The sequence below is a fragment of the Triticum urartu genome, chromosome 1 (genome assembly GCF_003073215.2).
Source record: "Triticum urartu cultivar G1812 chromosome 1, Tu2.1, whole genome shotgun sequence".
NCBI classification, from domain to species: Eukaryota; Viridiplantae; Streptophyta; class Magnoliopsida; order Poales; family Poaceae; genus Triticum; species Triticum urartu.
In genome coordinates, this window is record NC_053022.1 from 414,177,179 (window position 1) to 414,192,883 (window position 15,705).

The following is a 15,705-nucleotide window of genomic DNA, read 5'->3' on the forward strand; positions in this document are numbered from 1 at the left end:
GCGTTGGTTGCGAGGATTTATTTGTTTTGTGTAGGTACGAGGGACTTGCGCGTAGCCTCCTACTAGATTGATACCTTGGTTCTCAAAAACTGAGGGAAATACTTACGCTACTCTGCTGCATCACCCGTTCCTCTTCAAGGGAAAACCAACGCAAGTGCCCAAGAGGTAGCATTCTGCTCGAAAAAAGCTCCCACCATTATCATCAAAATTTATTTCAGGAAAGCTTTTGACTCTGTTTATTGGAATTCTCTCCTAATACTTCTCAAACTTTAGGCTTCCCTAATCGTCGGTGCGGCTAGATTGAATCACTCCTCTCATTTGGGACCATAATAGTCCTGCTTATCGATGTCCCTTGGCCATGGATTAAGTGTAGAAATTGATTTCGACAAGGTGACCCTCTTTCCCCTTACCTTTTCCTAATTGTGGCCAACCTACTGCAACAACTCATCATCGAAGCCTGCAACAACTTGCTGCAAAAAATCTTCATACAATCCTTGACAACTTTGTCGTTGCAACATGGCTGATAATTAACTTCGACAAAACAACTATCACCCCTCTCAACTTAGATGACTCACTGGCTACTATTGCAGCTTCACATACGGGTACCACCACCTCCACCTTCCCACAAACTTATCTAGGGCTCCCCCTTTCCCCTCACAAATCACCTCCAACTGCTTTCCAACCCGTCATAGAACATTGTTACATTTACCTTCCAGGTTGGGTTGCCTTCCTACTCTCTCAGAGAGGCAAGCTAGGTCTTCTCTCTGTTGTATTGGATAACATACCCACCTACTTGATGTTGTGTTTGTCCCTCTCCTTGCATGCCATTCGTGCTATTGACAAGAAGAGGAGGAAGTTTGTTTTGGTCCAATGATGACACTTGCTTGGGAGAATGCTTGGTTGTGTTGGATAAAGTGTACAATCCTAAGGGTGGAGCTAGGCTTGGGGTTAAGATCCGTGTACAATTTGTTTGCCTCATGTTAAAATTTTCTTATAAGTTTCTCCACTCCATAAATTTGCCATGGAAGGACTAGATCACTGATGTGGCTTGAAATACATCGGTATTTCCCCAAACAGGAAGGGATGATGCAGCACAAGTACAGTAGGTATTTCCCTCAGTGATGAGGCCAAGGTTATCGAACCAATAGGAGAACCACACAACACAATGTAAACAGTACATGCACTCAAAGAACAAATAATTGCAACCCACGTAAAAGAGGGGTTGTCAATCCCTCCCGAGTAAAAAGATAGATAAAATTGTAGTGGATTGGATAAATAGATCTCGCGGGAACGCGAGATAAAATAAATAACAAAAAAATGCAGCAAGGTATTTTTGGGTTTTTGGATTAATAGATCTAAAATAAAAGCGAATAAAAATAGATCTTGAAGGAAAATATGATAAAGAAGAGACCCGGGGGCCGTAGATTTCACTAGTGGCTTCTCTCAAGAAAAATATCATACGGTGGGTAAACAAATTACTGTTGGGAAATTGCTAGAACTTCAAATAATCATGACGATATCCAGGCAATGATCATTATATAGGCATCACATCCAAGATTAGTAGAACGACTCCTGCCTGCATCTACTACTATTACTCCACACATCGACCGCTATCCAGTATGCATTAAGTTCATGGGAAAACGGAGTAATGCAATAAGAACGATGAAATAATGTAGACAAGATATATTCATGTAGGAATAGACCCCATCTTGTTATCCTTAATAGCAACGATACATACGTGTCATTTCCCCTTCTGTCACTGGGATTGAGCACCGTAAGATCGAACCCATCACAAAGCACCTCTTCCCATGGCATGAAAAATCGATCTAGCCGGCCTAACTAAACCAAAGATTCATAGAAGAAATACGAGGCTATAAGCAATCATGCATATTAAGAGATCAAAACTCAAATAACTTTCATGGATAAAATAGATCTGATCATAAACTCAAAGTTCATCGGATCCCAACAAACACACCGCAAAAAGAGTTACATCAAATAGATCTCAAAGAGACCATTGTATTGAGAATCAAGAGAGAGAGAGAGAGGAAGCCATCTAGCTAGTAACTACGGACCTGTAGGTCTACAATGAACTACTCAACGCATAACCGGAGAGGCACCAATGAGGATGATGAACCCCTCCGTGATGGTCTCTAGATTGGATCTGTGGTTTCTGGAACTTGTGGCGGCTGGAATTGTGTTTCGTCGACTCCCGTCGGGTTTTTGGAATGTTGGGGTATTTATAGAGCAAAGAGACGGTGCAGGAGGCGGCCAAGGTGGGAACAACCCACCAGGGCGCGCCTAGGCCCCCAGGCACGCCCAGGTGGGTTGTGCTCCCATTGGAACCCCCCCTCTAGTACTTCCTTGGCCCAACTTGTGTCTTCTGGTCCAAAAAAAATCTCCAAAAAGTTTCGCTACGTTTGGGCTCCGTTTGGTATTGATTTTCTGCAAAGTAAAAACAAGAAAAAATAGCAACTGCCACTGGGCACTATGTCAATAGGTTAGTCCCAAAGAATGATATAAAGTTGCTATAAAATGATTGTAAAACATCCAAAAATGATAATATAACGGCATGGAACAATCAAAAACCATAGATACATTGGAGACGTATCAGCATCCCCAATCTTAACTCATCCTCTTCCTCGAGTAGGTAAATGATAAAAATAGAATTTTTGATGTGGAATGTTGCCTAACATATTCATCACATAATCTTTTCTTTTGTAGCATGGACATTTGGACTTTTATATGATTCAAAGCAATAGTCTAGTTTTGACATGAAGATTTCAATACTCAAGCGTATCAACAAGAAACCATGTCTTTCAAAATATCAACACTAAAGCAAGTTATCCCTAGCCCATTATGCTCATTCATTGATCCATTCATGAAACACACTCGCATATTAGCTACAACCCAATGCTCAAGTACCACCATAGTGACCCTTAGTTGGTGCTTTATAAGAGAAGATGGAGACTCAAAATAAAAACAAAAATTTCATAAAGTAAATAGAAAGGCCATTCACAGAGGGAAGTAGTGATTTGTAGAGGTGCCAGAGCTCAAAGCGAAAAAGATATAGATAAAACATTTTGGGTGGCATGCCTTTCCTGTTAACAAAAATGATCGAGTACTTCCCAATACTTTCCATGCTAGATATATCATAGGCGGTTCCCAAACAGAAAATAAAGTTTATTCCTTTTTCCACCAAAATTTCACATTCCACGGCTAACCGAATCCACGGGTGCCGTCCATACCAACACTTTCCAAGGAATTTATTATTTGACAACATAAAGTAAATTCATTTTTTCATTTTGGGACTGGGCATCCCTAATACCTTTGCCGTACTCTCGTGCAATGACAAGTGAATAAACACTCATCTTGAGAATAACACATCTAGCATGAAGAAATATCAGCCACCCCTACCGTTACATGAGTGGTACGAGCACACAAAAAGCAACTTTATTTTGAATATTAGAGATGGCACATACAAATTTGCTTAGAACAGCACGGAAATACCGCATATAGGTAGGTATAGTGGATTCCTATGGCAAAAATTGGTTTAAGGATTTTGGATGCACAAGTAGTAATCCCACTTAGTGCAAATGAAGGCTAGCAAAAGATTGAGAAGCATCCAACCAAGAAACGAAAAATCTCATAAACGAGCATTAAGCATAACTAACACCAAATAATGCACCACAAGCAGGATGTAATTTCATTACATAACTATTGACTTTTGTGCTTGCATAGGGAATCACAAACCTTAACATCAATATTCTTACTAAAGCATAATTACTCATAAACATGACTCATATATTATATCATCATATCGCAAAACTATTACAAAGAACCAAGTTTTTTTGTCTAATGATCTTCATGAAAGTTTTTATTATATCCCTCTTGAATATCTATCACTTTGGGAGTAATTTCATATGTTGCTTTTGATGGCTCAAACAAATCTAAGTGAAGAACATGAGCATAAAAAATTTCTTCGCTCAAAATAATTAGAGTGAAGCATGAGAGAATTTCTTAAAAAAATTACTAACTCTCAAATAAATCTAAGTGAAGCATGAGAGCATTTCTTTAAAAATACTAAATCACATTATGCTCAAAATATATAAATGAAGCAGTAGAGCAATTTGTTGGGGAACGCAACATGCAATTTCAAAAATTTCCTACACTCACGCAAGATCTATCTAGGAGATGCATAGCAACGAGAAGGAGAGAGTGTGTCCACGTACCCTCGTAGACCGAAAGCAGAAGTGTTTGATAATGCGGTTGATGTAGTCGAACTTCTTCTCGTTCCGACCGATCAAGCACCGAACATATGGCACCTCCGAGTTCTGCACACGTTCAGCTCGATGATGTCCCTCGAACTCTTGATCCAACAAAGTGTCAAGGGAGAGTTCAGTCAGCACGACGGCGTGGTGACGGTGATGGTGAAGTGATCCGCGTAGGGCTTCGCCTAAGCACTATGAAGATATGACCGGAGGCGTAAATTGTGGAGGGGGGCACCGCACACGGCTAACAATTGTTGGTGTGTGTTCTAGAAGTGCCCCGTCATATATATAAGTTGGAGGGGACGAGAGGCAGACAAGGGGGCACCCCAAGTAGGAGCAATCCTACTTGGGCACCTCCCAATTCGGCCTCCCCCCTTTCCTATTCCTATTCGGAGTAGGAAGGGAAGAGGGGGAAGGGGGAATCCTATTCCCTTTTTCCTTTCCTCCTTCCCCTTTCCTTCTCCAATTTGGCCAGCCCATATGGGGGGTGCACCAGCCCCTTTGTGGCTGGTGTGTCTCCCCTCTTGGCTCATAAGGCCCATATCTTTTGTCAGGGGTGACCCGATAAGTACCCGGTGCTTCCCGGAACACTTCGGATGTTCGAATACCATCGTCCTATATATAAATATTTACCTCTCGACCATTTCAAGACTCCTCGTCGTGTCCATGATCTCATCCGGTACTCTGAACAACATTCGGTCACCAAATCACATAACTCATATAATAACAAATCGTCATCGAACGTTAAGCGTGCGGACCCTATGGGTTCGATAACTATGTAGACATGACCGAGACACCTCTCCGGTGAATAACCAATAGCATAACCTAGATGCTCATATTGGCTCCTACATATTCTACAAAGATCTTTATCGGTCGTACCGTAATGACAACATACGTTATTCCCTTTGTCATTGGTCTGTTACTTGCCCGAGATTCGATCGTCGGTATCTTCATACCTAGTTCAATCTCGTTACCGGCAAGTCTCTTTACTCGTTCTGTAATGCATCATCCCGCAACTAACTCATTAGTCACATTGCTTTCAAGGCTTATTATGATGTGTATTATCGAGAGGGCCCAAAGATACCTCTCTGATACTCGAAGTGACAAATCCTAATCTCAATCTATGCCAACCCAACAAACACCTTCGTTGATACCTGAGCATCTTTATAAGCACCCAATTATGTTGTGATGTTTGATAACACACAAGGCCTTCCTCCGGTATCCGGAAGTTGCACAATCTCATAGTCAAAGAATATGTATATGACATGAAGAAAGCTATAGCAATAAAACTGAACGATCATTATGCTAAGCTAACGGATGGGTCTTGTCCATCACATCATTCTCCTAATGATGTGACCCCGTTCATCAAATGACAACACATGTCTATGGTTAGGACACTTAACCATCTTTGATTAACGAGCTAGTCTAGTAGAGGCTTACTAGGTACACGGTATTTTGTCTATGTATCCACACATGTATTAAGTTTCGGTTAATACAATTCTAGCATGAACAATAACGTTTATCATGATATAAGGAAATATAAAATAACAGCTTTATTATTGCCTCTAGGGCATATTTCCTTCTCAGTTCCATAACTCAAAAAGATTTAAATGAAGCATAGAGAGAAATTTTAACAAGTCCTAACATATTTTTGGCTCTCTCAAATAGGTGTGTCCGGCAAGGATAGATGACACAAAATAAAAAACAAAACAAGCAAATACTCATATCATACAAGACTCCCCAAGCAAAACTCATGATATGTGACGAATAAAAATATAGTTCCAAGTAAAATACCATTGGTCATTAGAAGAAAGAGGGGATGCCACTCGGGCATCCCCAAGCTTAGTTGCTTGCTTCTCTTTTAGATAATATCTTGGGATGCCATGGGTCATCCCAAAGCTTAGGCTCTTCTTACTCCTTATTCCTTCATCCATCGTGATCTCACCCAAAACTTGAAAACTTCAATCACACAAAACTCAACAAAACCTTCGTGAGATCCGCTAGTATAACAAAGCAAATCACTACTATAAGTATTGTTGCAAACCCATTCATATTTTACTCTTGCATTATATCTACTGTATTCCAAGTTTGCTATGGCTCATACCCCCGATAGAGTCCATAGATTCATCAAAATAAGCACACAACGCAAAGAAAACAGAATCTGTCAAAAACAGATCAGTCTGTAGCAATCTGAAAACTTCGAATACTTCTGTAACTCCAAAAATTCTGTAAAATTAGGAGAACTTGGGAAATATGTATATAAATCTTTTGTAAAAAATTCAGAATTTTATCACGCTTTTGTGATTTTTAATAATTATGCGACTGCCCCACAAAGTTTCTGGTTTTCAACAAAATCAAATCAACTATCACCCAACATGATCCCAAAGGCTTTGCTTGGCACAAACACTAATTAAAACATAAAAACACAATCATAACAGTATCATAATTGTGCAAACACTCAAGAACATAAAGCAAAAGGCAAAAATAAAATTTTATTCATTGGGTTTCCTCCCAACAAGCGCTATCGTTTTACGCCCCTAGCTAGGCATAAAGCAAAGATTCAAGTATTGTCATCTTTATTTCTAGGTCCATAGGATGCCCTCATAATTGATTCATATGGTGGCTTAATTATTGTTCTAGGGAAGTGTTCCATACCCTTCCTTAGTGGAAATTGAAATTTAATATTGTCTTCTTTCATATCAATCATGGCACCAATAGTACGTAAAAACGGTCTACCAAGTATAATTGGACAAGACGGATTACAATCAATATCAAGAACAATAAAATCTATGGGCACACAATTCCTATTTGCAGGAATAAGAACATCATTAATTCTTCCCATAGGCTTTTTAATAGTAGAATCCGCCAAGTGCAAATTTGAAGAACACTCTTCAATATTGGTGAGACCAAGCACATCACATAAAGATTTCGAATTGTAGAAACACTATCACTAAAGTCATATAAAGAAAAACACTCATAATTTTTAATCTTGACTTTGATAGTAGGTTCCCATTCATCACATAATTTTCTAGGGATTGAAATCTATAATTCCAACTTTTCTTCCAAAGCTTGCATCATAGCATCAACGATATGTTTAGTGAAAGATTTATTTCGTTCATAAGCATGGGGTGAATTTATCATGGATTGCAACAAATAAATACAATCAATCAAAGAACAATTATCATATTTAAAATCTTTGTAATCCAAAAGAGTGGGCACATCACTAGTTAAAGTTTTGACCTCTCCAAACCCACTTTTATCAATATTTTCAACAAGATTTTCACCCACCAAATTATCGGGACGCCTTCTAGCTAAAGTTGACTCTTCTCCCGTCCCTTTTTCATCAATATTAATTTTACTAAATAAGTAATTAATAGAAGAAACACCAATCATTTTGAAATCTTCATCACTTTTATGAAAACAATCACCAGAAAACACTTTTTTCTAAAAAATCTCTTTTAGCTCTAAGCATAGAGGTTCTTTTCTTACTTCATCCATAGAAACATATAAAGTTTTAATTGATTCTTCAACCTTAGGCACAAAATTTTTCATCTTGAGACATTCTACATCATGAGAAATTCTATCAATGCTTCTAGACATATCATCAATCTTATTCAACTTTTCTTCTATCGTATTGTTAAAATTCTTTAATATTATTCTCAAGATCAGAGGTGTTCCTATTATTATTATTGTAAGAAGGATTACCATAGGAATTACCATAATTATTATAGGAATTTCCCGGAAAAGGTCTAGGATTAAAATTACCTCTATAAGCATTGTTATTAAAATTGTTCCGCGAAACAAAATTCACATCTACGGCATCACTATTTTGCTCAATCAAAGTAGACAAAGGCACATCATTAAGATCAATAGGAGCATATTTATTAGAAACCAACTTCATAAGAGCATCAAATTTTTCACTCAAAGAATTTATTTCTTCAACCGAATTAGTTTTTTTACTAGTAGGAGCTCTTTCGGTGTGCCATTGTAAATAATTTGCCATAATATTATCAAGCAATTTAGTAGCTTCACCCAATGTAATTTCCATAAAAGAACCACCCACGGCAGAATCTAAAATATTTCTAGAAATAAAATTCAATTCCGCATAAATTTTTTGTATGATTATCCAAAGATTTAAACCATGAGTAGGACAATTTCTTAGCATCAATTTCATTCTTTCCCAGGATTGCGCAACATGTTCATGCTCAAGTTGCTTAAAATTCATGATTTGCGTCCTAAGGGAAATAATTTTCACGGGCGGAAAATAATTAGTAATAAAAGCATCTTTGCACCTATCCCAAGAATCGATACTATTGCGAGGTAAAGAAGAAAACCAATTTTTTGCACAATCTCGCAAAGAAAACAGAATAATATCAACTTCACAATATCATTGTCCACATATTTTTTCTTTTGCATATCGCATAATTCGACGAATGTGTTAAGATGGGACGCGGCATCCTCATTAGGTGTACCGGAAAATTGATCTTTCATAACAAAATTCAACAAAGCGTATCACAAGACTCCGCACTAGTGGCAAAGGGACCAATCGGAGTGCTAATAAAATCATTATTATTGGTATTGGAAAAATCACACAACTTGGTATTTTCTTGGATAACATCCCCACCTACTTGAGGTTGTGTTTGTCCCTTGCCTTGCATGTCATCCCTGCTATTCACAAGAAGAGGGGGAAGCTTTTTTGGTCCAATGATGACACTTGTTTGGGAGAATGCTTGGTTGTGTCAAATAAAGTGTACACTCCCAAGGGTGGAGCTGGGCTTGGGGTTAAGATCCATGTACAATTTGTTTGCCTCATGTTAAAATTTTCTTATAAGTTTCTCCACTCCACAAATTTGCCATGGAAGGACTAGATCACTGATGCGGCTTGAATTACGTCGGTATTTTTCCAAATAGGAAGGGATGATGTAGCACAGTTACGGTAGGTATTTCCTCAGTGATGAGACCAAGGTTATCGAACCAATAGGAGAACCACACAACACAATGTAAACAGTACATGCACTCAAAGAACAAATAATTGCAACCCAAGTAAAAGAGGGGTTGTCAATCCCTCCCGAGTAAAAAGATAGATAAAATTATAGTGGATTGGATAAATAGATCTCGCGGGAACGCGAGATAAAATAAATAACAAAAAAATGCAGCAAGGTATTTTTGGGTTTTTGGATTAATAGATCTAAAATAAAAGCGAATAAAAATAGATCTTGAAGGAAAATATGATAAAGAGACCCGAGGGCCGTATATTTCACTAGTGGCTTCTCCCTAGAAAAATAGGATACGGTGGGTAAACAAATTATACTGTTGGGCAATTGATAGAACTTCAAATAATCATGATGATATTTATCCATGCAATGATCATTATATAGGCATCACGTACAAGATTAGTAGACCGACTCCTGCCTGCATCTACTACTATTACTCCACACATCAACCGCTATCCAGCATGCATCTAGTGTATTAAGTTCATGGAAAAATGGAGTAATGCAATAAGAATGATGACATGATGTAGACAAGATCTATTCATATAGGAATAGACCCCATCTTGTTATCCTTAATAGCAACGATACATATGTGTCATTTCCCCTTTTGTCACTGGGATTGAGCACCGTAAGATCGAATCCATCACAAAGCACCTCTTTCCATGGCAAGAAAAATCGATCTAGTTGGCCTAACTAAACCAAAGATTCGAACAAGAAATATGAGGCTATAAGCAATCATGCATATAAGAGATCAAAAGTCAAAGAACTTTCATGGATAAAATAGATCTGATCATAAACTCAAAGTTCATTGGATCCCAACAAACACCACTAAAAGAGTTACATCAAATAGATCTCCAAGAGACCATTGTATTGAGAATGAAGAGAGAGAGAGAGAGAGGAAGCCATCTAGCTACTAACTACAGAGCCATAGGTCTACAATGAACTGCTCACGCATTATCGGAGAGGCACCAATGAGGATGATGAACCCCTCCGTGATGGTTTCTAGAGTGGATCTATGGTTTCTGGAACTTGCGGCGGGTGGAATTGTGTTTCGCCAACTCCCCTAGGGTTTTTGGTATATTGAGATATTTATAGAGCAAAGAGGCGGTGCGGGAGGCGGCCGAGGTGGGCACAACACAACAAGACGCGCCCAGGTGGGTTGTGCTCCCCTCGGAGCCCCCCTATGGTAGTCCTTGGCCCAACTTGTGTCTTCTGGTCTAGAAAATATCTCCAAAAAGTCTCGCTCCATTTGGACTCCGTTTGATATTGATTTTTTGTGAAGTAAAGAACAAGCAAAAAACAACAACTGGCACTGGGCACTATGTCAATAGGTTAGTCCCAAAAATGATATAAATTTGCTAGAAAATGATTGTAAAACATCTAAGAATGATAATATAACAGCATGGAACAATAAAAAATTATAGATACGTTGGAGACGTGTCAATCACCACTCACTCTCCACCGTACATAGGGTTTGCCACCAATAACTTCTTCCCGGAAAAAGTTATCCACAAACACCTAGACTGCTTAAGATACATTTCTCAATGTGAGGTTGATAATGGCAAAGCTACTTTCTTTTGGCTAGATCAATAGGTTAAACCCGAGTGTCCTGCTTCTGTTTTCCTGACCCTGTTCACCCATTGCACCCACCCAAATGCCTTGGTTATAGATATTTTGCAGCGTGGAATTGCAACTAGTCTTCGTAATCGGGTAATCTTAACTGCTCCGCAACAATTGCTCTCTCCCTCTCTCATGTTCTATTGCAGGGTGATGTCGCTTGAAGCTATGTCGGTATTTCCCCAAAGAGGAAGGGATGATGCAGCACAGCGGCGGTAGGCATTTCCCTCAGATATGAAACCAAGGTTATCGAACCAGTAGGAGAACCAAGGAACACAACGTAACCAGCACCTGCACACAGATAACAAATCCTTGCAACCCGACGTGTTAAAGGGGTTGTCAATCCCTTTCGGGGTACGGCGCCTCAAGATAGGCAAACGGACATGAAATAAATTTGTGGTAAATTAAATGATAGATCACAACTAAAATAAATAGAAATAGAACACAGCAAGGTATTTTTGTATTTTTTGTTTAATAGATCTGAAAAATAAATGCAAGAGAAAAGTAGATCACAAAGGCAAATATATGAGAAGAAAGACCCGGGGGCCATAGGTTTCACTAGTGGCTTCTCTCGAGAAAAATAGCAAACGGTGGGTGAACAAATTACTATTGGGCATTTAATAGAACTTCAAATATTTATGACGATATCCAGGCAATGATCATTATATAGGCATCACGTCCAAGATTAGTAGACTGACTCCTACCTGCATCTACTACTATTACTCCACGCATCGACCGCTATCCAGCATGCATCTAGTGTATTAAGTTCATGGAAAAACGGAGTAATGCAATAAGAACGATGACATGATGTAGACAAGATCTATCTATGTAGAGATAGACCCCATCGTTTTATCCTTAGTAGCAACACTACGTACGTGTCGTTTCCCTTTCTGTCACTGGGATCAAGCACCGTAAGATCGAACCCACTACAAAGAACTGTCGGTGTCAAAACCGGCGGATCTCGGGTAGGGGGTCCCGAACTGTGTGTCTAAGGTTGATGGTAACAGGAAGTAGGGGACACGATGTTTTACCCAGGTTCGGGCCCTCTTGCTGGAGGTAATACCCTACGTCCTGCTTGATTGATATTGATGAGTATGAGGATTACAAGAGTTGATCTACCACGAGATCGTAATGGCTAAAACCCTAGAAGTCTAGCATGTATGATTGTGATTGCCTCTACGGACTAAACCCTTCGGTTTATATAGACACCGGAGGGGGCTAGGGTTGTACGAAGTCGGTTACAGAGAAAGGAATCTTCATATCTGAATGCCAGGCTTGCCATCCACGCCAAGGAGTCCCATGCGGACATGGGAGAGAGTCTTCTGTCTTGTATCTTCACGGCCCATCAGTCCGGCCGATGTCCAACAAGTCGGACGCCCGAGGACCCCTTAATCCAGGACTCCCTCAGTAGCCCCTGAACTAGGCTTCCATGACGAGGTGTCCGGCGCGCAGATTGTCTTCGGCATTGCAAGGCGGGTTCCTTCTCCGAATACCCCAAAGCACCCTTCGAACACAGAAAACGTGTCCGGCTTTGCAAAACAAGTACCACACTCAACCGCAGAGAGTATAATATTTTACAAGTCCAATCTACTAATAATTTTTGTAGCGTGACATCACGTCCCTGCCCGGTCATTATTTCAAACCGTTTTTAGCCTCCCGCTCTATGTTTCAAGATGTGGTTTTATTGGCACGTCTTGTCAAAGCAGAGATCGTGTCCCCTTATTGCGGGATTCTCATCAATACGGGCATGGGTAATCCAACCGCGCCGCCTCCACGACCCTTGGGGAATAGGCGAGTTTTAAGGCGAGTGGGGAGGCGCTTGATATTCACTGCCTTTATAAAGGGATAAGGATTCACATCTTTCACCCACGCCTTCCTTCTCTCTGCCCATCCGTTCCCGAGCTCCAGCGCCCAAGCTTCCATCCTTTCCACCTCAAAAAAAATCACTCCAGCCATGTCTGGATCTGGAGCGCAAGGCAAGTGGATGGTTTCCTCCGTCAAGGAGAAGGACATCACCAAGCTCCGGGAGGCCGGGTACTTAGCCAAAGAAATCGCCCACCGGCTTCCAGCAACGGGGCAGCTCATCCCCACCCCAGAGCCCCATGAGAGGGTGGTATTCATCCCCCACTTCTTCCGCAGATTGGGATTCCCTCTCCACCCATTCGTCCGCGGACTCATGTTCTACTACGGGTTGGATTTCAACGCTCTGGCCCCCAATTCCTTCCTCAATATCTCAGCATTCATTGTCGTCTATGAGACCTTCCTCCACATCCCATCCCACTTTGGATTGTGGTTAAAGATCTTCAATGTGAAGCCGAAGGTGGTGGGCGGTCAACACGCAGAGTGCGGAGGCGCCATGGTGAGCAAGCTACCCAATGTCACATGGCCCAATGGTACCTTCGTGGAGACCGTCAAAGGGTGGCAACAGCAGTGGTTCTACGTCACAGAGCCTCACAAAGCCACCTGGGCCGCGGCTCCTGAATTCCAATCCGACGCCCCAATGCGGCTCACCTCCTGGCTAGACAAGGGCCCGGACTGGTCTTTGTCGGATGAGCTGACAGCGCTTCAGACGCGCATTAGGAGCATGGTGGATAAGAACGTCAAACTTGTCAATGTGATCGAAGTGATGCTTGCTCGCCGGATCCTTCCGTGCCAAAGCCAGACTTGCCATCTGTGGGAGTTCGATCTAGCCAAGCACCAGACCTTGCAGCAGTTCTTCGGCACTACGCACGAAGACATCTGGAAGGTGCTCTCCAAGGCCAACGAGACATGGCCGGCGACGACCGAGGACCGCGGGCACGACCTAGCCCATCCCGCTAGTGCGGTAGGTTTTCCGTATTTCAAGGTGTATCCTTTACTTGCATATTCAAGGAAGACGTCTAAGCTTCCCCATTCATTTTTTCAGGGCTGGACAAAGAAGGCGGAGCGGATCCAGTGTCCGGCTCCGCTGACCGAAGACCCAGCAATCCCTCTTATGACGAAGATGCTGGTTCCGGTGCCTTACCAAGCGCCGGAGAAGAAGGCCAAGGAGACCGGGAGTGGTCTCCACCCTAAGGGCACTTCGGACGTGACTTCCGAAGACGCCGAGACCCACTCCCCCCACACCGATGACGATGACTGATACGTCTCCGTCGTATCTATAATTTTTTATTATTCCATGCCAATATTATTCAACTTTCATATACTTTTTGGCAACTTTTTATACTATTTTTGGGACTAACATATTGATCCAGTGCCCAGTGCCAGTTCCTGTTTGTTGCATGTTGTCCAAACGGAATAAAAACTGACGGAGATTTATTTTGGAATATTTATGAATTTTGGGAAGTGGAATCATCGCGAGACGGTGCCCGAGGGGGGCACGAGCTACGGGGTGCGCCCCAGGGTGTCAGGCGCGCCCTTGACCCTCGTGGCCACCCCGTAAGGCGGTTGGTGCCCTTCTTTCGCCGCAAGAAAGCTAATATACGGATAGAGATCGTGTTAAAATTTCAGCCCAATCGGAGTTACGGATCTCCAGGAATATAAGAAACGGTGAAAGGGAAGAATCTAAGAACGCAGAAACAGAGAGAGACAGAGAGACAGATCCAATCTCGGAGGGGCTCTCGCCCCTCCCACGCCATGGAGGATATGGACCAGAGGGGAAACCCTTCTCCCATCTAGGGAGGAGGTCAAGGAAGAAGAAGAAGGAGGGAGGCTTTCTCCCCTCGCTTTCGGTGGCACCGGAGTGCCACCGGGGGCCATCATCATCACCGCGATCTACACCAACAGCTCCGCCATCTTCACCAACATCTCCATCACCTTCCCCCTCTATCTACAGCAGTCCACTCTCCCGCAACCCGCTGTACCCTCTACTTTAACATGGTGCTTTATGCTTCTTACTATTATCCAATGATGTGTTGCCATCCTATGATGTCTGAGTAGATTTTCGTTGTCCTATCGGTGGTTGATGAATTGCTATGATTGATTTAATTTGCTTGTGGTTATGATGCTATCCTTTGGTGTCCATCATATGATTGCGCACATGGATCACACCATAGGGTTAGTTGTATGTTGATAGGACTATGTATTGGAGGGCAAGAGTGACAGAAGCTTCAACCTAGCATAGAAATTGATGCATACGGGATTGAAGGGGGACCAATATATCTTAATGCTATGGTTGGGTTTTACCTTAATGAACATTAGTAGTTGCGGATGCTTGCTAATAGTTCCAATCATAAGTGCATAGAATTCCAAGTCAGGGATGACATGCTAGCAGTGGCCTCTCCCACATAATACTTGCTATCGGTCTAGTAAAGTAGTCAATTGCTTAGGGGCAATTACGCAACTCCTACCACCACTTTTCCACACTAGCTATATTTAATTTATTTTTTCTTTATCTAACAGCCCCTACTTTTTATTTACGTACTCTTTATTATCTTGCAAACCTATCCAACAACACCTACAAAGTACTTCTAGTTTCATACTTGTTCTAGGTAAAGCGAACATCAAGCGTGCGTAGAGTTGTATCGGTGGTCGATAGAACTTGAGGGAATATGTGTTCTACCTTTAGCTCCTCATTGGGTTCGACACTCTTACTTATCGAAAACTGTTGTGATCCCCTATACTTGTGGGTTATCAAGACCTTTTTCTGGCGCCGTTGCCGGGGAGCAATAGCATGGGGTGAATATTCTTGTGTGTGCTTGTTTGCTTTATCACTAAGTAATTTTTATTTGCTGTTCTTAGTTGTTTTCTATCTTTAGTTATGGATATGGAACACGAAATAACAAAAAAATTAGGTGTACTTTCTGCACATGGAGATGGGGAACCTCCTAAAACCCTCGATGCTGGTTATG